Source organism: Benincasa hispida, chromosome 1, assembly GCF_027475165.1.
Source record: "Benincasa hispida cultivar pf3 chromosome 1, pf3_genome.v1.1, whole genome shotgun sequence".
Lineage (NCBI taxonomy): Eukaryota > Viridiplantae > Streptophyta > Magnoliopsida > Cucurbitales > Cucurbitaceae > Benincasa > Benincasa hispida.
In genome coordinates this window covers 35,487,143-35,511,517 of record NC_143478.1, presented here as the reverse complement: position 1 = coordinate 35,511,517, position 24,375 = coordinate 35,487,143, and the positions used below count along the sequence as shown (strand labels likewise).

Here is a 24,375-nt window from a genome sequence, read left to right as displayed (position 1 = left end):
TTGATGAAGGAATTAGAGAGGGTTTGTGAGGAAGAAGATGATGTTGCATAAACTAATTTTCCAGCAACCTCTTTTTCTCAGCAAAAATTGGAGAGTTTTAAACATCCCTACCATGCAAGCACTTCCAAGATTATCAAATACCAACACCTACTTTAACTAGGAAGTGGAATTACTAAATGGAGTTCATAGTTAGCTCAGGATTAAGACCGAGTTACCTAGGTCATCTAAGCGAAATAGTCAGTCTTAAATAGTAAAAAGAGAAGAGTTGCAGCTTTAGGAGCGAATAGAACTAAGTGGATGAGATGGTTGCGCTCCAGCTCACTCAAGAATGAAACGACCATTCAATTCATAGATGTGGATCTCGGACCTATGAATGGGGATATTTCTATATTCTTTTTAGAGACATGGACAAACGGAGGAGTATGAGTTCGAAGAGCTAGAAGAGATCGATATTCACTCACTTATTTATCAAAATCTTCCTTCAATGCAACTAAGAACACAGGAAGGAAATCCACATCTACAAAGAAAGAGATGGCACGTTGAAAGTCTTGTAAAGGAAGAAAAATTGCTGCTATTCTCTAAAAAAAACCTTCCTTCTATTCCTTACATCAAGACTCTTCCTAGTTCGTGCTACTTTAGAATTGTAGTGAAGTCTTCTCCTGATGCCTAGCTGGGAGCTTATTCGGGAATGATTGGTCATATTTCAAAGTAGCACGATCTAATTCCAAAATTTCACCCTGGGCAGGGCACTCCACTCTAGTACTTTCCTACATAGAGCAATAGCTGTAGCTTGTAACAACTACAGAGTAGGCCACATCCGATTTTGTTACGAGAATAAGGAATCCAACCTTATTCATATACTATAGACCATTTTGGCTATTTACTCAAACTTGATCCATCTTTATGTCTCTACATAAAGTTCAAATATTCACATAATAGCCATGGATTTTAGTTTAGTAGAGTTATATTTTACGTATGCAATTTATAGATTCAATAACAACTTTATTGAAGAAATGTTTGAACAACATCTTTATTGATAATAGGATATGTTGACTTTACAAACTACGAGTTTTAGGACATACAACCCAGCAGTAAGATAGTATTAAATGAGCTTTCCAACGAAATTGCTGAACTTTCAACAAGAGTTGTTGAAGAGCCAAGTACATCAACAAGAGTTGTTGATGTCAATTCATTTAGTAGGTCACATCCACCTCAACCGTTGAGGGAACTTTGACGCAGTGGGAGGTTTTTGAACCTACTTATTAGTTATATGTGTTTAGTAGAAAACCCTTTCCTTCATATTTGATTACGACGTTGAGGATCCATTTTCCTATAAACAGGTAATGAAGGATGTGGACAAAGATGAATGGATCTCAAAATGGAGTCTAAGATTAATGGATCTCGAAATGGAGTCTATGTACTTCAATTCTATCTGGTTATTACTGTTTATTGCCACATATTATGACTATGAAATTTGGCAAATGGACGTCAAGATTGCCTTTTTGAATGATAGTCTTGAAAAGACTATCTATATGCAACAACCAGAGGGATTCATAACCTAAGGTCAACAAAAAAAAGATTTGTAAGCTTAATCCGTCCATTTGTAGATTGAAGCAAGCTTCTCGATCTTAGAATATAAGGTTTAATACTGTGAACTAATTTTATGGCTCTGATCAGAATGTTGATGACCTTGTGTTTACAAGAAGATCATCAACAGTTCAGTAACTTTATAAGGGTTATATGTAGACGATATCCTACTCATTGGGAATGATGTAGATCTACTGACTGATATAAGACAATGGCTGACGGCCTAATTCTAAATGAAATATTTGGGAGAGACGTAGTTTGTTCTAGGCATTCAGATCTTTAGAGATTGTAAGAACAAAATGCTAGCCTTGTCTCAGGCATCGTATATTGACAAGATGCTTGTTAAGTATTTGATGCAGAACTCAATGAGAGGTTTATTACCTTTCAGGCACAGAATTATCTTGTTTAAGAAACAGTGTCCTAAGACACCTCAAGAAGTTGAGGAGATGAGACGGATCCCTTACATATCTACTGTTGGGAGTCTTATGTATGCAATGTTATATACTAGACCTGACATTTGCTATGCAATAAGGATAGTCAGTTGATATCAGTCTAATCCAAGATTAGATCACCGGATAGTGGACAACCGTTAAAACCATCCTCAAGTATCTTATGAGAACAAGGGACTACATGCTTGTGTATTGGTCTAAGGATTTGATCCTTACAGGATACACTAACTCTAATTTTTAGACTAATAGAGATTCTAGGAAATCCACTTTAGGATCAGTGCTCGCTCTTAATGGAGGAGTTGTAGTCTAGAGGAGCACCAATCAAAGGTGCATCGCTGACTCCACCATGGAGGCGGAATATGTATTGACTTGTGAAGCTGTCAAGGAGGTTGTGTGACTCAGGAAATTCTTGATTGATCTGAAAGTTTTTTCAGACATGTCAAGGTCTATCACCCTTTATTGTGATAATAATGGTGTTGTGGCTAATTCCAGGGAGACTAAGTTCCACAAGCATGGAAAACATATAGAGCATAAGTATCACCTGATTCAGGAGATTGTGCATCGAGGGGACGTGATCATCACGAAGATCGCTTTAGAACCCAACGTTGCTGATCCGTTTACAAATGCCTTCATAGCTAAGGTGTTTGAGGATCACCTAGAGAGTCTGGATCTACAAGAATCTAGTCTAGAGAAAATGGGAGATTTTATTAGACACGTATTATATACCCTAGTTTTTTGTGTTTTGTGCATGATCGTATTAATTTGACTTTTATGATGTACACCCTACTAGCTTTAGGAAAAGTGGAAGATTGTTAGAGTTGATGCCTTAAATCTCATGGTCTTATAGTTTATAACTGCATTGTACAAATATTTTGTCTATCTAATAAAATAAAAAGTATTTTATTCGACATTTAGTTGCATTAACCCACAAAAATATGAACTAGATCCAAGGTTATCAACTATAACTTAAACATATATGTGGAGACATACAGGTGGATCATGTTTAAGTGATAACCTAAACGATCTGTAGTAGATGGATAAGGCTGGATATCTTATCCCGGTGACACTACAAATTCAACCTGCTTTATAGTTGTTACAATTGTTGTAAAGTGCTACAAATGATCTTATCTTGATCATTCCTGTGAAGATATGTGCACGGGGATTTTCTATACAAAGAGTTCGTATACAACCTGACCATAAAATGAATAGTCTCTCTATTTAACACTGTTACCAGAAAAGACATACATTTCACTAGGATGACCATAGGTGACTTGACCTCAATTCTGAGTGAATTGTGAACTTCTGTCTATGAAGACGGTCATTTGATTTGCATGGGTGAGAGTGGCCAGTTTTGCCGTCTCAATATGCCTACCATTCTGAGGATTCGTTTGATTGGGGAGCTGGGAACGCAGCTACATAAGAAGGAATTCATCCTTCTCTACTATTAGGGTAAGTAGAGAAATTGCTCCGTTAAGGGCTAATTCAAGAGCTTGAACCATGTGATGCCACACCCTCTCCTTGCTCAAGAGGGGTTTGGGTATAGTTGGATATAATTTATTGTTCATTAGAGGGATCAGTGATACTTAAGAAGTTGATGTAATTACAGGGCAAAAATGGTAATTTTGGCCCAACTGTAATTACGAGCGATTTGTGAAGGGTTAACATAACGTTGTTTAGTTATATCCAATGGACACAACAATATATCTATAGTGCGAAGAGTGCAGTTGTTGGTCTTTAGTGGAGCACCCAGCAGTTAACGGAAGTTGGTTAATTTAATTAAAGAGTTAATTAATTAATCATGTACCATTGGAGCTTTAATCTATAGGTCCATAAGGTCCCATCGTTAGCTCAGTTAGGATTAATGAGAATCAAATTAATTTTTTTATTAATTTTAATTATTCAAATTAATAAAGGGAATTAATTATATGAGGTATAATTAATACAATGTATATGATACATTTTAATATAAATTCTTATTTGAGAGAAATAAATATTTGAATAAGATAAAAATATTAATTATATGAATGTAATTCATATTAAGTTCTAGAACTTAAAGGAGAGAATTATAAACTGTAGATTATATTGTATGTGATAAGATATAAACTATAGGTTATGTAATGCCCCACCTCCTAGGAGTACTAAAAAGGGGATCGTTACTGCATGCATGCATAAATATTTGTATTGAGGAAAATAAAGTAAAAATAAAATAGAATAATCATGATTTTTAACTGCTTTAAGTATATAAGAAAATGTTTTGCCATTATCTCAAGATCCTAAATCGTTCGACCCGGGTACTCTTTTTAACATGAAATAAATTATATATAAAAAAAGTATAATATAATCATAAATGTAATAAAAAAAAACATAAGAAAATATAAAGGGTCAAATTCGGAAGCGAATTCTGGTTCCTTTGACACTGCCACGGATTCCTCTTGTCAGTCGCCCGAGTATCCTTGCCCTTACCTGAAAAAAAATAAAGATAAACGTTGAGTATAAAATACTCAGTAAGTGATCCCATTACTAGGATCAAGCTATGCATCCACGAGCAAAGAAAGATAGCCCATGGCTCATACAGCTACATCGGTTTTTTATGATGAAAGGAAAACCAAAAGACGTACTATCTTGCCTTGAAACGATTGTCTAATGGTCCGTAGGCACACCGATTGTCTAACGGCCAATAGGCACACTGATTGTCTAACGACCCGTAGGCACACCGTCAAACATGAAAATAACATGAACATGAACCCGTCGACTCACGCATGTCTAGCGGCCCGTAGGCACACTGCCAAACATGGAAATAACATGAACGTAAACCTGTCGGCTCATGCATGTCTAGCGGCCCGTAGGCTCGCCGTCAAATATGAAAATAACATGAACGCAAATCTGTCGGCTCACGCATGTCTAGCGGCCTGTAGGCACGCCGTCAAACATGAAACATGAAAAAAAAGTACTATGAATGTAAACTTGTCGACTCACGCATGTCTAGCGGCTTGTAGGCATTCCGTCAAATATGGAAAAATAACATGAACGTGAACCTTTCGACTCACACATATCTAGCGGCCCATAGGCACACCGTCAAACATGAAACTAGACCCATAGGTCCTCTGATATATAAAACATGCGTTAAGGTGAGATAGTAAACCGCTCTACTAGTCTATTCATGCATCACATACATAATATCAGTACTGATTAGAAATTCGAACATGCTTATAATACTTATAACTGTCATACAACAAGTAAAACATAATGACAAAAATCATGCTTCAAGAGTCCATTAAGTAACTTTATAGGTCTAGTCTAGGCTGCCTGGCACGAAGGCACCGGTAATAGTACCACTTACCTCAACTCGGTCTTAAAAGTCTGCACAAATAACTCCTTAATAGCCCTTGGATAAAACTCAAATCAATTCGATGATATTAACCATAAGTTTAGTTTAGCAACTATGGCCTAGGAAGTGAATCAAAGATTAAATAAATCCTCGGGGTCCAAGTCCAAAGGATAACCAACCAACTTACACAAAACTAAAACTTACCCAACTCCCAAAAATTTCCGTCGAAAAGAATGGTCTTCTAATCTTGAAAATCGACACAACGGGTAATAACCAAAATTGTTTCCAACACAAAGTGACACTCCAAAATCTAAGAAAACCAACCCTTGCCCAAAATAAACCAACTCTTACCCAACTCAAGATTTGCAAGAATAGGCAGTGGCGGTCGTAAGCGTCAAATTACAGTTAGGCACAGCAGCAGAAACGGAGCTGAACGGCTGGGCGCGGTAGTAGAAGCAGGTCTACACGGGCAGAACGGCTTGGGCGAGGTGGCTCGCGATCAACCTGACGATCTAGACACCTGCGAGGTAGCGGCAGACGAACGATGGGGCTCTTCGCGGTGATGACGATGGCACTGGCAATGGGACGCAGCGATGGCTCGACGACTGACAACAGAGCAGCAAGCGGTGGTGGCTCTGGTGGCTAGGGTTTGGGTAAAGAAAAAATGGGAAGGAGAGGGGGGGGGGGGGTCGCGCGAGGCCTTGAGGAGAGAGAGAGAAAGAAAATCTATTCTTTTTCTTTCTTTTTTTTTTTTAACCTTTCCCACAAGTATATATATAAAAGCTTAAACCTTTTCCTTTTCCCTTTAAAAAACAAATTCCTTAATCCTTATTCAAAATATATATATTTTTCTTTTAAAAACTCCAACAAACAAATTTAATTATCTCCATAGATAATCAAATCTCCAAATGCAAGCCAAAAATAAAACTCAATTAGTTCCAAATAATTAAATTATATTTTAACTTAGCCAAAAACATAAATCTCATATAATTTATCTAAGAAGCCAACATTAAAAAATAAAGCTTAATTACAAAATAAATCAGGATGTTACATTCTACCCCCCTTAAGAAACTTTCGTCCTCGAAAGTTCTAAACCTGAAAAAGCTTGGGATAATGCACCCTCATGTCATCCTCGTGATCCCACATTGCTTCCTCAAACTGATGATTCTGCGAAAAGACCTTCACCAAAGCTATCTTCTTGTTGTGCAAAACTTTCACTTCCCTGGCCAGGATTCGAATGGGCTCCTCTTCATAGCTCAGGTTCTCATTTAAATGCAAAGGCTCATAATCCACAACATGAGATGAGTCTGCTACGTACTTCCTCAACATGGAAACATGAAAAACATTGTGAACTGCAGAAAGGGATAAGGGCAAGGACAATCGATAGGCTATAGGGCCAACCCGCTCTTTGATCTCAAATGGCCTGATGAACCAAAGGTTCACCTTAACCCTCCTGCCAAACCTCAACACCCCCTTCATAGGTGCCACTTTCAGAAACACCTTTCCACCTACCTCAAACTCCAGATCCTTACGCCTAAAATCAGCATAACTCTTCTGCCTACTTTGAAACCGTCAACATTCGAGCCCTAATCTTCTGTATTGCCTCGTTCGTGGTTTTTACTAACTCAGGTCCTAGTAATTTCTGCTCACCAACCTCATCCCAGCATACAGGTGACCTACAACTCTTCCGATAAAGGGCCTCAAACGGTAACATGCCAATTGTTACCTGATAACTATTATTATAGGCAAACTCTATCAAATACAGGTGAGAGTCCCAACTCCCTGCAAACTCTAGTGCACAAGCACGTAACATATCCTCTAGTGTCTGGTTAAATGCTCAGTTTGACCACCAGTTTGTGGGTGAAAAGCCGTACTGAAATCCAAATGAGCACCCAATGTTTCCTGAAGGATCTTCCAAAAGCTAGAGGTAAATTGAGGGTCCTTACCAGACACGATGGACACTGGTACCCCATGCAATCTTACCACTTCTTTCATATACAACTAAGTTCACCTATTCACTGAATATGTAGGCTTCCCTAGAATGAAATGTGCGAGCTTAGTGAGTCTGTCCACTATAACCCAAATTACTGTAAAAACCTTTGCGGTTTGCGGCAAACCCACAATGAAGTCCATCGAGACATTCTCCTACTTCCATTCTGGTACGCTCAAAGGTTGCAACAAGCCTGCTGCCTTTTGTCTTGGAGCCTTTACCTGCTGACACATCAATCACTTACTGACAAACTTTGCTATCTCCACTTTCATGTTATTCCACCAGTAACAACGTTTTAGGTCCTGGTACATTTTGGTACTAGCAGGATGAAAATGGGGAGTTATGAGCCTCCCATAACAGATCGTTCTCCATGCAATCTTACCACTTCTTTCATATACAACTAAGTTCACCTATTCACTGAATATGTAGGCTTCCCTAGAATGAAATGTGCGAGCTTAGTGAGTCTGTCCACTATAACCCAAATTACTGTAAAAACCTTTGCGGTTTGCGGCAAACCCACAATGAAGTCCATCGAGACATTCTCCTACTTCCATTCTGGTACGCTCAAAGGTTGCAACAAGCCTGCTGCCTTTTGTCTTGGAGCCTTTACCTGCTGACACATCAATCACTTACTGACAAACTTTGCTATCTCCACTTTCATGTTATTCCACCAGTAACAACGTTTTAGGTCCTGGTACATTTTGGTACTAGCAGGATGAAAATGGGGAGTTATGAGCCTCCCATAACAGATCGTTCTTGAGGTCACCGTCTACTAGTACACATAAGCGCCTTCGAAAAGTAAGACCATTATATGCGGACAAGAAGAACTCACCACCTTGTCCTGTCTTCATCTGTTGTTCTACTTCAACCAAGTAAGGATCACTGCGTTGAGCAACAATTATCCTCTGCCTTAAACTTGGTTGTATCGACAATTGTGCTAACTGCACAGAGACCTACCCTACCACCACTACTATCTCGGCCTGCTCAAGGTCCTTACATAATCGGGTTTGTCTAGTGATAAGGGCTGCTGAATGGGTTACCTTCCTACTTAGAGCATCCGCCACTACATTTGCCTTTCCTGGGTGGTATAGATCTCACAATCATAGTTCTTCACTAGCTCCAACCACTTACGCTGCCTCATGTTTAACTCCTTTTGAGTGAAGAAGTATTTCAAACTCTTATGGTCGGTAAAAATCTGTATCCTCTCGCCATACAAGTAGTGCCTCCAGATTTTAAAAGCAAAGACCACGACTGCCAACTCCAAATCATGTGTAGGATAGTTCAGTTCATGGTTCTTTAGCTGGCGAGAGGCATAAGCAACTACCTTACCTTGTTGCATCAACACGCACCCCAAACCCTCTCTTGGAGGTGTCAATGTAAATAACGAAACCACCCGTTCCAACCGGTACGGTGAGAACTGGGACAGTAACCAACCTTTGCTTAAGATCTTGGAAACTATCCTTACAAGCCTTACTTCAAATAAAGGAAGCTCCTTTTCTAGTCAACTGGGTCAAAGGGGTGGCTATACGGGAAAAGTTCTTCACAAAACGAAGATAATAGCCCACCAACCCCAAGAAACTGCGTACCTCTCCGACTGTGGTAGGATGAGACCAACTCGTGACTACCTCGATCTTTGTAGGGTCAACAGATACACCTTCCTTGGACATCACATGCTCTAGAAAAAAACACCTGCTTTAATCAGAACGCGCACTTGGAAAACTTAGCATATAACTTTTACGCCTTTATGGTCTCTAAAACCTTTCACAAATGTTTCTCGTGTTCCGCCTCTGTCTTGGAATAAACCAAAATGTCATCTATGAAGACTATCACAAAGGTGTCAAGAAATTCCTTAAACACCCTATTCATCAGGTCCATGAATACTGCAAGAGCATTTGTCAACCCAAATGACATCATGATGAACTCATAATGCCCATACCTCAAACGAAAAGCTATCTTGGGAATATCACCATCCTTTATCCTTAACTGATGATACCCCGACCGAAGATCAATCTTAGAAAACATTGTAGCTCTCTGAAACTGGTCAAACAAGTCGTTAATCCTGGGAAGCGGATACTTGTTTTTTATAGTCACCTAGTTTAATTCCCTGTAGTCAATGCAGAGCCGTAATAACCTATCTTTCTTTTTCACAAACAGCACTTGTGCACCCAAAGAGGACACACTAGGGCATATGAAACCCTTAGCCAACAACTCTTGCAATTAAACCTTAAGTTCCTTCAATTCTACTAGGGCCATTCTGTATGGAGCTTTAGAGATAGGAGTTATGCCTGACTCCAACTCGATAACAAAGTCTATCTCCTGATGCAGCGGTAGACATGAGAGTTCCTCTGGAAAGACATCCGGGTAGTCACATACCACTGGTTCCAAAGTCAAGAAGACTTCAGGTTCTCTAGTGTCAATGAAACTAGCCAAGATACTCCAGGTACGCTGGTTAAGCAACCTTTGGGCTTTCATGGCAGAAATCACTTTGGGCAGGACCACGGTCCCCACCCTTTTAAATTTAAAGTTGGCTCTCGTGGGAGGGTTAAAGATCACATCCTTGCGAGAGCAGTCTATACTGGCATGATTAGCAGCCAGGGAATCCATGCCCAAAATCACATAAAAATCCCACATGTCCAAGACTATTAAAGTCACATCCAGGGTATGACTCGCTACTTCAATCTGACATGCTTCTATATTCTTCTTTGTTAACATAATTTCTCCAGGCGGAGTGGAAACCGACAACGCATAGTGCAAAAGCTCTAGTTCTAACATGGCATGCTTAACAAATAACGACGATATAAACGAATGGGATGAACCAGAATCAAACAATACCAGTGCAAAATGTCCCAAGATTGGCAGCGCACCTGTCATAATAGTGCTTGCTTTCTCGGCCTTCTGCCGGGTGGTAGAGTAAACAGGACCTTGTTGATGCTGAGGCCTACCCGAACTCCTCTGTTCATGGCCTACAATCTAGTTCCCATAACCGAACATGCTTCTAGCAGGACATCTATCTATCGAGTGCCCCTTCTGCTTGCCATGAAAACAAACCCCTTGTCCTGCCAAACATCGACCCTAGTGGCGTCTTCCACACGAGCTACACACCGGTCGAATCCTCTCCACCATACCCACCTCGACAGCCTGCTGCTTAAAATGTCAAGGCAATCTATCTGAGCTTTGAACCTTCTGATGGAGGTGAGGCTCGAAAGCCTTCTAATCTGCCTTCCTTATTTGACTTGAAGAAGGTCCCGCCCCAAACGCCTGTGAATACTCGTCTCCTGACTGTGGGTCCACCTCGGCTGCTAAGCGAAGTGCCTCAGCATGAGTGGTTGGTATGAATGCTTGTACGATACCTCGTATACTGTCTTTTAGGCTTTGAACGAACTTTTCTGCCCTCATAGCTTCCGTGGTGACCAACTCCGGGGCGAAATAGAACAGGGTGTCAAACTCCTTGTCATACTCCTCCACTGACCTGTGTCCCTACCTCAGCTCCAAGAACTCCTTCTGCTTATTGTACCTCAGGTTGGAAAAGAAGTACTTCGCGTAAAAGCGCTCCTTGAATTGCTCCCATTTCATTAGTTCCCCTCCTACACCCAACATCCTTTCTACCGACTGCCACCAGATTTGTGCTTTGTCGGTAAGCATGAAAATGACACACTGCATCTTCTGATCTTCTGAGCATTTCATATAACGAAAGATTGTTTCAATCGTGGATATCCATAACTTTGCATTGTTAGAGTCCTTTAGTGACCCATTAAAGGGGCTGAGGTTGTACTTCCTGAAATCTCGCAAATGCTTGGCCTCCACCGAGGCCTGACATACTTTGGTTTTGGATCATGCTCTGAGTCTGAACTTACGGCATCTGATCCTATGGTGGTGGTGTCTGATGGAACTGGGCAAACTGGGTCAGCCGTTCATCTAGCATGTCCTTCACCTTACTCAAAACACAGCTGATGTAACTGTTTCCCCAATAGTGGCTACCCAATCGGTAACCTTTAATGGAACAACTGGGGTAGCCTGCGTCTGTGGTGGCGTGGCTGTGTGTTGGGCTCTACTTCGTGTTTGGGTTCACTGCCACCCTGAATCTGAGGGGTCCCTAGGCGGCAAGGAATCCTCTGGTACCGAAGGGTCCTGAACTTGTGTATCTTGAACTTGTGGATCCTCATCATGAGGATCTTGATCCTGAACTGACGGATTCTGCTCTTCAGGAACGCGCCCCCTTTCGGTAACCCTATGACTGCCTCTTCCTCTAACACGAACCATTTTCCTGACAGTTGTTCGCAACCACCCATTAGCTACTTTTCTTACTAGCAAAAAACACATCAAATACAATCATAAATGCTACTAACTCGGGTGCATATTATCCTAATTACTTTTCATAAAGGACATACCTGGCAACGATGAAGAATCTGTTATAGGCCAAAAGGAACAACTTGGACTTACATAGTAAGTCAGTCTACAGAACCCCAAAACACGGGCTCTGATATCAATTGTAACGCCCCACCTCTTAGGACTACTAAAAAGGGGATCGTTACTGCATGCATGCATAAATATTCGTATTGAGGAAAATAAAGTAAAAATAAAATAGAATAATCATGATTTTAAATTGCTTTAAGTATATAAGAAAATGTTATGCCATTATCTCAAGATCCTAAATCGTTCGACCCGGGTACCATTTTTAACATGAAATAAATTATATATATATATATATATAAATTATAATAAAATCATAAATATAAAAAAAAAAAAAAAAGCAAAACATGAGAAAATATAAAGGGTCAAATGAGGAAGCGAATTCTGGTTCCTTTGGCACTGTCACAGATTCCTCTTGTCAGTCGCCCGAATATCCTTGCCCTTACCTGAAAAAAAATAAAGATAAAGGTTGAGTATACAATACTCAGTAAGTGATCCCATTACCGGGATCAGGCTATGCATCCACGAGCAAAGAAAGATAGCCCATGGCTCATACAGCTACATCGATTTTTTATGATGAAAGGAAAACCAAAAGACGTACTATCTTGCCTTGAAATGCATGTCTAGGGGCCCGTAGGCACACCGTAAAAATGAAAATAATATGAACGTGAACCCACCGACTCACGCATGTCTAGCAGCTTGCAGGCACACCGTCAAACATGAAAATAACATGAACGTAAACCTGTCGGCTCATGCATATCTAGCGGCTCGTAGGCTCGCTGTCAAACATGAAAATAACATGAACATAAACCTATCGGCTTACGCATGTCTAGCGGCCCGTAGGCACGTCGTCAAACATGAAACATTAAAAAAAAAAAGTAACATGAATGTAAACCTGTCAGCTCACGCATGTCTAGCGGCCCGTAGGCACACCGTCAAACATGGAAAAATAACATGAACGTGAACCTTTCGATTCACGCATGTCTAGCGGCCCGTAGGCATACCATCAAACATGAAACTAGACCCATAGATCCTCTGATATAAAACATGCATCAAGGCGAGACAGTAAAATGCTCTGTTGGTCTATTCATGCATCACATACATAATATCAGTACTGATTAGAAATTCGAACATGCTCATAATACTTATAACTGTCATGCAACAAGTAAAATATAATGACAAAAATCATGCTTCAAGAGTCCATTAAGTAACTTTATAGGTCTAGTCTAGGCCGCCTGACACGAAGGCACTGGTAATAATACCACTTACCTCAACTTGGTCTCAAAATTCTGCACAAATAACTCCTTAATAGCCCTTGGATAAAACTCAAATCAATCCTATGACATTAACCACTAGTTTAGTTTAGTAACTATGGCCTAGGAAGTGAATCAAAAATTAAACAAATCCTTGGGGCCAAGTCCGAAGGATAACCAACCAACTTACATAAAACTTACCCAACTCCAAAAAATTTCTATCGAGAAGAATGGTCTCATCCTTGATAGCAACACCCCCAAAATCTTCCAAACATCTAATCCTGAAAGTCGACACAATTGGTAATAACCAAAATTGTTTCCAACATAAAGTGACACTTTAAAATCTCAAAAAACCAACCCTTGCCCAAAATAAACCAACTCTTACCCAACTCAAGATTTGCAAGAATAGGTAGTGGTGGTCGTAAGCATCGACTTGCGGTTGGGCGTGGCGGCAGAAACGGAGCTGAACGGCTGGGCGCGGCGACAGAAGTGGGTCTGCACGGGCGGAACGGCTTGGGCGGGGCGGCTCGTGATCAACCCGACGGTCTAGACACCGGCGAGGTAGCGACGAATGAACGGCGAGGCTTTTCGCGGCGATGGTGATTCAGCGATGGCTCGACAACCGATGGCAGAGTAGTAGGTGGCGGCGGATCTGGCGGCTAGGGTTTGGGTAAAGGAAAAACGGGAAGGAGAAGGGGGGGGGGGGTCGCGCGGAGACTTGAGGAGAGAGAGAGAGAAAATCTTTTTTTTTTTTTTTAAACCTTTCCCACAAGTATATATATAAAAGCTTAAACCTTTTCCTTTTCCCTTTAAAAACAAATTCCCCAATCCTTATTCAAAATATATATACTTATATATATTTTTCTTTTAAAAACTCTAACAAACAAATTTAATTATCTCCATAGATAATCAAATCTCCAAATGAAAGCCAAAATAAAACTCAATTAATTCCAAATAATTAAATTATATTTTAACTTAGCCAAAAACATAAATCTCATATAATTTATCCAAGTAGCCAACATAAAAAAAATAAAGCTTAATTAAAAAATAAATCTAAATTAGTTTATATATATATATCAGTATAAAATTAAAAATTGCTTTTAGTTTAAACGAATTATAAAGGAATAACTCCCTCCCCTTTTTTCTCTCCTCTACATTCGTTAGTGGAAAAGGTGGTTGGGATTTTCTTCTTCTTCTTCATGCTTCTTAGACGTACGAAAGATAGACAAGCTTTTCCAAGAAGAACTTTGTGAAAAATTTTCTCTCAAGAGAGTACTCCTCATTCCGTTCCAAAAATTAATTTTGACGTTCACATAATCTCAATCGATTCTCATCCTTTAGAATACCGAGGTTGCTGCATGGTGGTGTCCGAATTCTTGGAGAATTGTTGCTACATTCGTGTGTTCGAAGAGTTCGAAGAGTTCGTGCTTATCACCGGGAGAGGATACGTGAAGATAATTTGTTCTTCAAGGGTGAGTGTTCTTCCACTTAATTCTGTGCATGTTGTTTTAAAATGTAGATCCATGTTTCTGTCCTCTATAGATTGTATGACTCTGTAAATTTAAATTGGGACAAATATCGCTTCCGCTGCGGGTAGTCACATAACCTTTCAGTATGTACTTTTATCCATAAAGAAGGATGCCTTCTTTTCGTCAGATTCATTCACCTTAATCTTGTTGTAGCTTGAATATGCATCCATGAAACTCAACATCTTGTGGCTAGCTGTTGCATCTACTAACTAATCTATCATAAGAAAAGAAAAATTGTCCTTTAGACGAGCTTTATTATCAGTAAAGTCTATACACATAGGGTAATGAATCTCTCTAATGAACTTGGCTTTTAGCAAATCATCTACCTGACTTGCTCTGATTTCGTTTTTCTCTTGATTAAACATTCCTCGTTTTTTTTTACTGGCTGAAATCCCTATCTATGTTAAGGTGATGCACTATTGTGTTGGGATCAATTCCAGGTATATCCTCATGCGACCAAGCAAACACATCTGCATTCTGCCTAGAAAAACCTAATCCAACTATCTCTTTGTTATGCTCTCATTCTAGTTCTGATATTTACCCTTTTTATTCTTTATGGTGAGTGAGATTGATTCCAAAGTTTCTGCTGAATGGCTTCTTTGGTTGGCTTCGGCTTCGGCATCGGTTTTTTCCTTTGGTTGGGAAGGTTGGGGAATTAATTGTTTGCTCTTTCTTTTGAGGAATTGAGAATCTCTTTTGATTTCGGCTCTCCTTCCTCGATATCCAAGGGTCGGCCTCAACATTAGCCTGGCTTTGTTCCTCCAACTGGGAAGCTGGTCATTTCCCATTTCTCTTGAAGAATCGAGAATCCTTTTTTTATCCGGGTTCTCCCTTCTCAAAATTCAAAGGGTCAGCCTCGACCTCCTTTCCCTGACTAGAAAATCGATTGTTGCTATTTTTTTTCAAAGAATCTAGAGTTCCTTTTGATCCAAGCTTTTTCTTCTTAAAACTCCAAGGGTTGGCCTTGGCATTAGCCTTGACCTTGTTCTCTCGACTAGGAAGTTGGTTGTCTCTCCTTTCTCTAGAAGAATTTAGAATTCTTTGTTGTCTGGGTTCTCCCCTCTCAAAACTCCAAGGGTTAGCCTCAGCCTCGACGTCAAACTTCTTATCTAGAATCCCTTTTTATTTGAGTTCTCCCCTCTTAAAACTCCAAGGATCTGCCTCGACCTCAGCTTCGACGGAACAAACCTGTTTTGACTCTACTTTGTTCCTTTCACTTTCTTCTTTGTCTGTTGCTTCAACACGTAGCTTCAAAACCTTTTGCTCTTCTGGTTTGGGGTCATGGGGATCTAATTCGCCCACCCCCTATTCTTGGATTTTAAATGTCTTCTCAAGTCGACCCTTATTTGGTCGAGTCCGAGGAAATTCATCACCTTAGGTCTTTCATGGGCAATGATCTTGATCGATACCATCCTTGCATTGGTTGATACCTTCCATTCCTTTATTTATTTATTTGTGAATTTGGTGGCAAGTCTTGATGTAGGGAAAAACACACTTGACCTCCACGTAACAACAACGGTAAATTTGTATTATAGGGAAGAGAGCTCACCTGCAAGCAAAGAGAATAAATGCACATCGGTGTGATGCGAGCCACATGCACTCCGATGTCTAAGTCAAGAAGGTTGAAGGAATTGGTTAACTTTACTTAAAGTCTTATAAGTCACTTATTATATTTGCCTTTCATTGTCTTATTTATAGGGCCCGACTCTTCTTCTATTCCTTATCTGACTAGAGCTTCTGTTAGGTGGATGGGCTATATGAGGATCTCTTTCTGGTTAAGACCGAGACTGACCCAACATCAGTGCTAAGTGCCAGTTCGGTTTAATCCCTTCCAGGTCTTGCTTATATTGGGCCTTTTGACCTTTGGACTTCCGTTAAGGGCTCAGCCTCGACCGGGTCCAAATCTTTCTTAGGCCCACTCTTTCATTATTCTTGTGCTCTTCTTTGACCCTTTTTCCATTGCATAACAAAATCAATTGCTCATATGATGTATTTTGATTGGTAGTTCTTAAATTTCAATATTTATTGTCAATCTTGTTATTAGAATCGAATATGATGCTTTAAAAATGTTAGTTTTAATTTCTTGATAATTCTGGATTGAATTTATTTTCATAAAAATATTGTTTAAATTACTTGTTAACAAAAGTGTATTAATTTTTCTAATTGGGTCTAGTTAGAGAAAAAGTTTTCATTAGTTTAAAAAAACCCTATTCACCCACCTCTAGGGTTGCCATATCGATCCTACAATAGCTTGCTCTGACTTTTGTGTTGTGATCTGACTTAAGCATCAGAGTATCTATGGTAAGAACCACACCAATGTGTTGTTTTTTTTTTTTTTATTATTTTGTAGGTAACCCTTTCCTCAAATTATGAATTTACTGGTGACGACACATGAAAGTCATGTGAGTTCATTTGATCATATTTTGCCATCAATATTTAGCACATTTGTGGGGAAACATGTGTTATCTGAAAAGGTCTATAATACGTCGATTAAATAAGGAAAGAATAGACATTCCTGATGAATTGCAAGCCGATTAAAGAACAACAAGCCTATTCAGAAGTCTACCTCGAATTCGGTCTCCGAGGGAAGGAGAAAAGGAGAAAGTTGCCACTTTTTGAAAAGAAGGTTGATGGCTTGGACAAAAATTTGGGACGGAATATTAGAACTTTTATAAAATTAGAAATGAAAAAAAAAAACAAAATTATTTGAGTGGTGGAACTTTTTATTGAAGAGAGAAAGAATAGAATATGGACACTAATACTCAATCTTCTATTGATTTATTTCTCAACCTTGTCTTGGAAAAGATTACAATATAACTATATATAGTCTCACAAGTGTCTCCCTAAATTCCTTCAATAAATTATTAATAAAAGCAAATGAAATAGATTACAATAATTAAAACAGAATTTTAAAAGTTGCAGTAATTTTTTACCTTTCGTTATTCAAACTGCGATAACTTTACATAGAAAACACCAAACGACTTGAGACTTAAACCATCAGAAAGTATACATCTGGAGCATCAAAATCCATAGGTCACACATTTAATTTGAACTTTGTTTGACCTTCCAAATGCCTGCTAAAAACCGTCCAAAAACCTGACAATTTAAGTTTAATGCTCAACAGGAAAGGGCAAGAAGCCGGTTACAACGGAAAACAAGATAATTCCTAGGTAGGAGAGAAAACCTCTTTAAATGAAGGCGAAAACAAACTGTAGCTACACAAGGAAAACTGCTCCAAGTCTGGGGACAGTAAATCAAGGCAACGCAGTGAACGTCGAAAGCATATCAAGGAAGCATCAGATAGAGCTGGGCCTTCTTTGAAGAGAGCCGAGGTCGAGTTGAGGCGAAAGACAGCAAAATAGGAAGTCAGATGACCTTGGAGACGGACTTGAGAGAGTTGATTGCAGAGAAGGAACACATAAAAGAAGAAGCTGAGGCTGAGGCCAAATTCTCTACCTCTGCATGGTAATTAAACTCAATAAAAGAACTCAACAAAGGGTTAAGGAAAGAGAGACTATTACCATGCAAAAATCAAAATGAGCATAAATAAAATACAAGAAAGCAAATAACAATAATTTTTTCACAAAATACTGTGTAAAAATACATAAATAAATAAAATTCTCATGACAAACTCTAGTACAACATAAAATGTAGAGTATTGAAATTTAAAGTTGAACCTCCAATCTGAATAGTACCAACTCGTTTACATTTATTTATTTATTTATTTTGGTGATTTCAAACTATTCATCAAAAGTTATATAAAGAGATTCATGCTACCAAAGCTTAACACTAAGGAAACATCAAATTTCTCTTCATCCACAACCTTTCCCATGGCCAAATCTGAATTAGCTCAAAATACATCCAATGTTTTTTAAGGCAATTTATGTAAATTTATTCATTTACCATGATATTCAGCAACATTGACTACATTCTCGACTTATTCATCAATGAAAATCATTGATGAGTGAAGTCATTCACCAATAAGATTGTTCATCGTCCTTTAAACTCAAGCTCTCATTTTCTTTAGTCGAAATTTTTTTTCTCATTCCCTTTTTAAATTGATTAACTTAGGCCTTCTATATATCCTAAAAGAAAACACACATCATCAGCTACATGTAATATTTTTTTTTCATGTCATCCAACTATTCATCCACGTTAATATCAATGGTTTTCGTTCCTCTCTATTTTTACAAACACATCGATATGGTACACAATAAAAGCGTGTCGATATGACACACATTAAATAAGAAAAATATAAAAAATTGTCCAAACCACTTAATATTCTACATCATTTTCCATTTATTTTGCTAACCACGAGGGTAGCTTAGAACCTCTTCTGAAAGCTCTGGCACACAAATATATATACTTCCTTTAAGCCAAAATATTAATATTTTAATTCAGGTTTTTGTGTACTTTTTATCAGTTAAAAAATAAGAAAATAATACAATCAATATCAACATGAAATAGAGTAAATTTATAATTTTGATCCTTCTACGACTTTTCTAAATCCATGTTTTAAGTAGACTTAGATGGTGAGATTACAAGTACGTATAAAAACTAAATTAGAAATTTTAACACAAAAAAACAAAATTGAAAATTTAACACCTCTATGTCCATACTTTTCAATTAGAAAATTAGAAATTTTAACACAAAAAAACAAAATTGGAAATTTAACACATCTATGTCCATACTTTTCAATTAGATACAATAATATATTGAAAAGAAATTAGTCAAATTTTCCAGCTTTTGTCTCTGATCAGCGTGACAGGCGTTGATATTTTATCAAAGGGGACCCATTTAGAGACAATCAAAAGACAAATAAGTAGAATTATTTTTTTAGGTTAATTAAAAATACTTTTGGTCGTTAGGTTAAGTTTTCATGAAATAATAATTTAATACTTTAGTTGATAAAAATTTTGTTCTTGAACTTCAACAATTTAGTTCATTTACTAATTCAAAATTTGTAATGATTTATTTTTTTTATAAATACTACTAAGATTTAATGAAATTTCTTACATATGTACATCAATAAATTGATTGGGAATCAATTTTCTTTTATAAATTATAAAGATTAGGTTGTTTCATAATAAAAGTTGAACTAAATTGTTATAAAGATTAGTGGTTGGGAACTTTCAGAAGTGGAGTTGGATTGTAATTCTAACATTTGATTCTGGACATATTAATTAAATGTGTAAGTACGAGCGACTGAAGTTAGAAATGAAAAAAAGACGAAAGTAAAACAAAAATGGTTACATGTGTATTTTTAGCTACCTGATTCACGAACTTGCAACCTTCAAAGTGTGTTTCCCTAACTAGGTTAACACGTCCTATTTTTTTTTTACCTTCATTTGCCTACAGCTCTGATTGAATTTCCAGGAACAACTTTGATCTGCCAACGTGGTCGAATGGTAATTTCTCTCTATTCTTCCCATTTCTCATAGGTATACCACTTGTCAACTACCTCACAACATTCAAGTCAAATAATAAACCTCATAACTCTAGGAAAAATTAACTAAGCATTAATTCAACCACCTCAACACACGTTTCCACTTAAATAATGACATTGTAATCTCCAATAAAACACTTCATATGCCCTAAATTCATTAATTATTCCTACTCTTTAGACTTTCCAAATCTCCAAACACTCCGTCCATGTATATTCAAAACAATAACAAAATTAATATGTATATTCAAAACAATAACAAAACAAATATTGGATTTTTATTTTGATTATGCCAAAAAAACAATCAAAGCAAATTTTCAATCACAATATCTATATTCAATAAACAAAATGGTGAATGAAGTACTTACCGATGGCTCCAGAGCAGATCGAACGAGCAGCGGAACTGGGCTGGTCAAACGGGTGGTGGAGCTGGTCGACGACGAGCTTAACAGTGGTGGCGAGCGGGATTTGAATGGGCAGATATATCATGGCCAACGATCGGCGTGAGGCGCGCACATGGGAAAAAGATCGGCGAACGGATGGTCAATGGTTTGCTAGGGCTTACCGAATGGACGATTAAGAAGAAGGGGATTTAGGATGGCGGGCTGCTAGGGTTTACCGAATAGCAGGCTAAGTTTGGGATCGATTTGGGAAAAAAGAAGGGGATCTGAGATTTTCACTTTTTGCATTTTCAGCAATTAGATAGTAACGTTGTTAAAATTAATGGACCTTTAATATTAATATTGTTGTTTTCAAAACTTATTAGAGAAATATTGTTGTTTTGAAACTTATTAGAGAAATATTGTTGTTTTAAGAGTTCGAGGCTAGAAGTCGAGGGTTGAGGATTCGACTAATATAGAGGTCGAACGTTGAGAACTCGACAAACGAACAAAAACTTGGAAACAATACGTAAATTAGGGTTGTCGAGGGTTGAAGTTTCGACATACAAGGAAATCTCGCTAATTTTGTGATGAGGATCTTGCTCTAGAAGGGAATCTCGCTAATTTTGTATAGTCTTGACATTCATAAGTCGAAACTTCAACCCTCGACAAGGAAGATAAGTGGGTGAAGAAGATTGTAAGAGAGAGCGAGATTGTAGGAGAGAGCGAGATTGAAGGAGAGAGCGGCCATGACTAATGCTCTGTACACAATCAGGATAAACTTAGTCTAATTAATCCTATGCAATCATCCCATATCCTCAACATTTCTCATACATACGTTGTTAAAAGGTTTTAATTAATTTAACCATAAGAACTATCATTAATGGATGCTATGTTATCATTAATTAGTACACTTTGAATTAACTCAAGATGTTACATATCTATAAGGTAAAATGTTCAAACTTCCATCTTTTATATAACTAAACTAAAAACAAAGGTTTAGTTATGCAAGTTACCACACTCGAGAATGGACTTTCATCTACTGGAGAAATATCTTGCAGGCGTCGAGAGGCAGTTCTCCAGCACACTATCCCGCTCCACCCTCGAATACTACCACTACTGCGCTCATCTGGATTCTATGGGGTTGCTAGATTGGTATTTATTCAGTTGGACTGGCATCTGATCACAGCCTTGGTCGAGAGATGGAGGCCCGAGACGCATACAATCCATATGTCTGTTGGAGAGTGTACTATCACTCTACAAGACATAGAAGTGTTGTTGGGGTTACTTGTTAACGGTGAACCGGTCACCGGAGTGATGTACGATGATTGGTTAGAAGTTTGTCAATTGTACCTCAATGTGACCCCACCTGCCGACAAGATTAAAAGATCGAGGTTAGTTTAATATGGTTAGGAACACAATTTCGTTAGCTCACAGATGATGCAGACGAGGAAACCGTCATAAGATATGCGTGAGCATATATACTACAAATGATGGGTGGAAGTCTATTTTCAAATAAATCAAGCCATTTTGTTCACTTGATATTCCTGCCACTGTTAGCTAACCTCCATGATGTGAGGCGGTATTCCTGGGGTGGAGCATGCTTGGCATGGTTATATAGACAACTATACAAAGCAACAAGATCTGAGGTTTAATAACGTATTTCATTTAGCCTCGTCATGCCTACTATCACTAGTTATTTCGGTTTTCTACCAGCAGTTTTAACTATAACCTCAGCTCTATTTATCGGTCTGAACAGGATACGACTTATTTGATTAAAATGAATTGAATGCACAATTCAAAAAAAGAAACATTTCGGTGGTATTCCTTCCATATATTCTATATATTGTAAAGTTCTTTACCTTGTCAATTCAATTTCCAAGGTCATTGAGATTCATGGGTAATATCGATTAATATTTTAAGGATAAATATTACCTCTCCTTTTCCTCGTTCAACTAAATTGAAATGATTGAAGTTTTTCTATTTGGAATCGTATTAGGTCTAGTATAATTTTTCATCTAACAACAACAAGAATCGAATCACGCTCTATAGGATTTGAACCTACGACATCAAGTTTTGGAGACTTGCGTTCTACCGAACTGAACTAAGAGCGTTTTATTATCAAACTAAATGCAACCCAAATATATCTTCCATACATATATTATCATATAGAATAGCATAAAACGAAATAAAAAAAAAAAAGATTGATTCGGTATATGTATGTTCAATTTTTATGGATCTCAATTGATTCCTCGTTACTGTTCAGAAGATAAGTAATAGGTAGGGATGACAGGATTTGAACCCGTGACATTTTGTACCCAAAACAAACGCACCACCAAGCTGCGCTACATCCCTTTCAATTGGTCTACAATGTCATTGTAGAGAATCCCTGTCTTGTTTTCTACATTTTTTTATTTATTTCCTCCATTGGTATACACAAATTATCTTGTCATTTCTTCTTTTTTGTCTCATATCATATATAAAATATAATAAAAAGACACATATATGTATGAAATAATAAATATGAAATCCGCCGTAAAGAAAAATCAATATTTGTGGGGTGGGGGGGTAGCTGGGCCTCTCATACTTTTGTAACTATAGGCTTGGGAGCGATTTCCAACAATGGCTCCATAGCTACATGTTAATGACGCTCAATTAGTTTGACGAGCCTACGGTTCTCGGTATGTTGTTTTAATTCAATTTAATTTTTATATCACTGATCTAATTAATTTAAATTCTAAAAATTTAGGTGGAGAGACAAATTTTATGTGACTAGGACAGCCACACATGTAGTCAACCAGTATAGATACATGTTTGATCTGCTTCAACCTGAACAGGTACATTACACTGAACCTAATTGATTATTTTATACAAATTTTTATTGTATTTGTCTTTAATATTCTCTAATATAATATTTTGACAAAATTATTATGCATACTTTGCCTAATTTTTGTACGAATGGTCAAAATATATGGCGGACGATGAGTTCTCTCATATGTTTTCACATTGGTGAGTGGCAACCTCAAGTTCGAAGTCGACGACGACAACCAGCTCGAAATCGATGATGTCCGCCTCGTGGGACACATTAATTTTTGTAATTATTTTTATATAAATAAGATATTTAATTTACATTTTTTTATTTTTATGAGATATTATTTTTTTAATTTATTCTTTTTATATATTATGAAGAGTAATTGTTGAATGAGAAATTTTGGACCAATCACAAGTCACCACGTCGTTTGCTAAATTAACGATGAATTTCTAAATCATTGATGTTGGATCAAATTAGAAGTTGACACATGTCCCGATTTGAATTGAAGACAAATTACGATGACGTCATGCGGATGAATTAGATGAGATTAAATTGGTCCAATTTGATATTACTATTTGGGCTTAAAGTCCACACTATAAAAAAGTTGAATTGAACCCAAATTCCAGATTAGGCCCAAAACCAACTAATTGGGCCCAAGGGTCAGGCCCATGGACCAACGAAGCCCACGAAGCCCACCTAGAACTCTATAAATAGAGAAGTTCTTTTCATTTGTAAAGACAACATTTTCTACACTCAGAAGACACAGAGAATTCACTAACAAGCAGAGGACTCCCAAGACTCCTGAAGCTACACTGTATCTTTCAGAAGATCTTTGAAGACACATACTCTTTCCAAACTGCACTCCGATACAAATACTCTTCCAAGACTTCTAGAAGTCTTGGAAGAGTATTTGTATACTAAAAAAAATATTCATTCTCGTTATACTAAAAAAATAAAATCTGTATTCTTAAAGAAAATAAAATAAGTTTCAAACAATTATTTTATAAAAAATAAATAAATAAATAAATATGCATCATCTTTTCCATCCAAATGAAGAGTAAATAATGTTACCAATAGCCTAAAAGTTAACAATCTAAAGGTTTATGGTTTAAATTCTCCGAACTAGGACCCCAGTTGGTTTGATCCCAATCCCAATTATAAAATAAATGGAAGAGATGGCATATTTTTTCATTC

General features: G+C 37.8%; 1 non-coding gene across 1 annotated transcript; it reads right to left on the bottom strand.

The window, feature by feature from the left end:
* Positions 1-22,409: 22,409 nt before the first annotated feature.
* Positions 22,410-22,483, bottom strand: TRNAW-CCA (transfer RNA tryptophan (anticodon CCA)). The gene has a single exon. It is a non-coding gene; the product is annotated as a tRNA-Trp (tRNA).
* Positions 22,484-24,375: the final 1,892 nt, after the last annotated feature.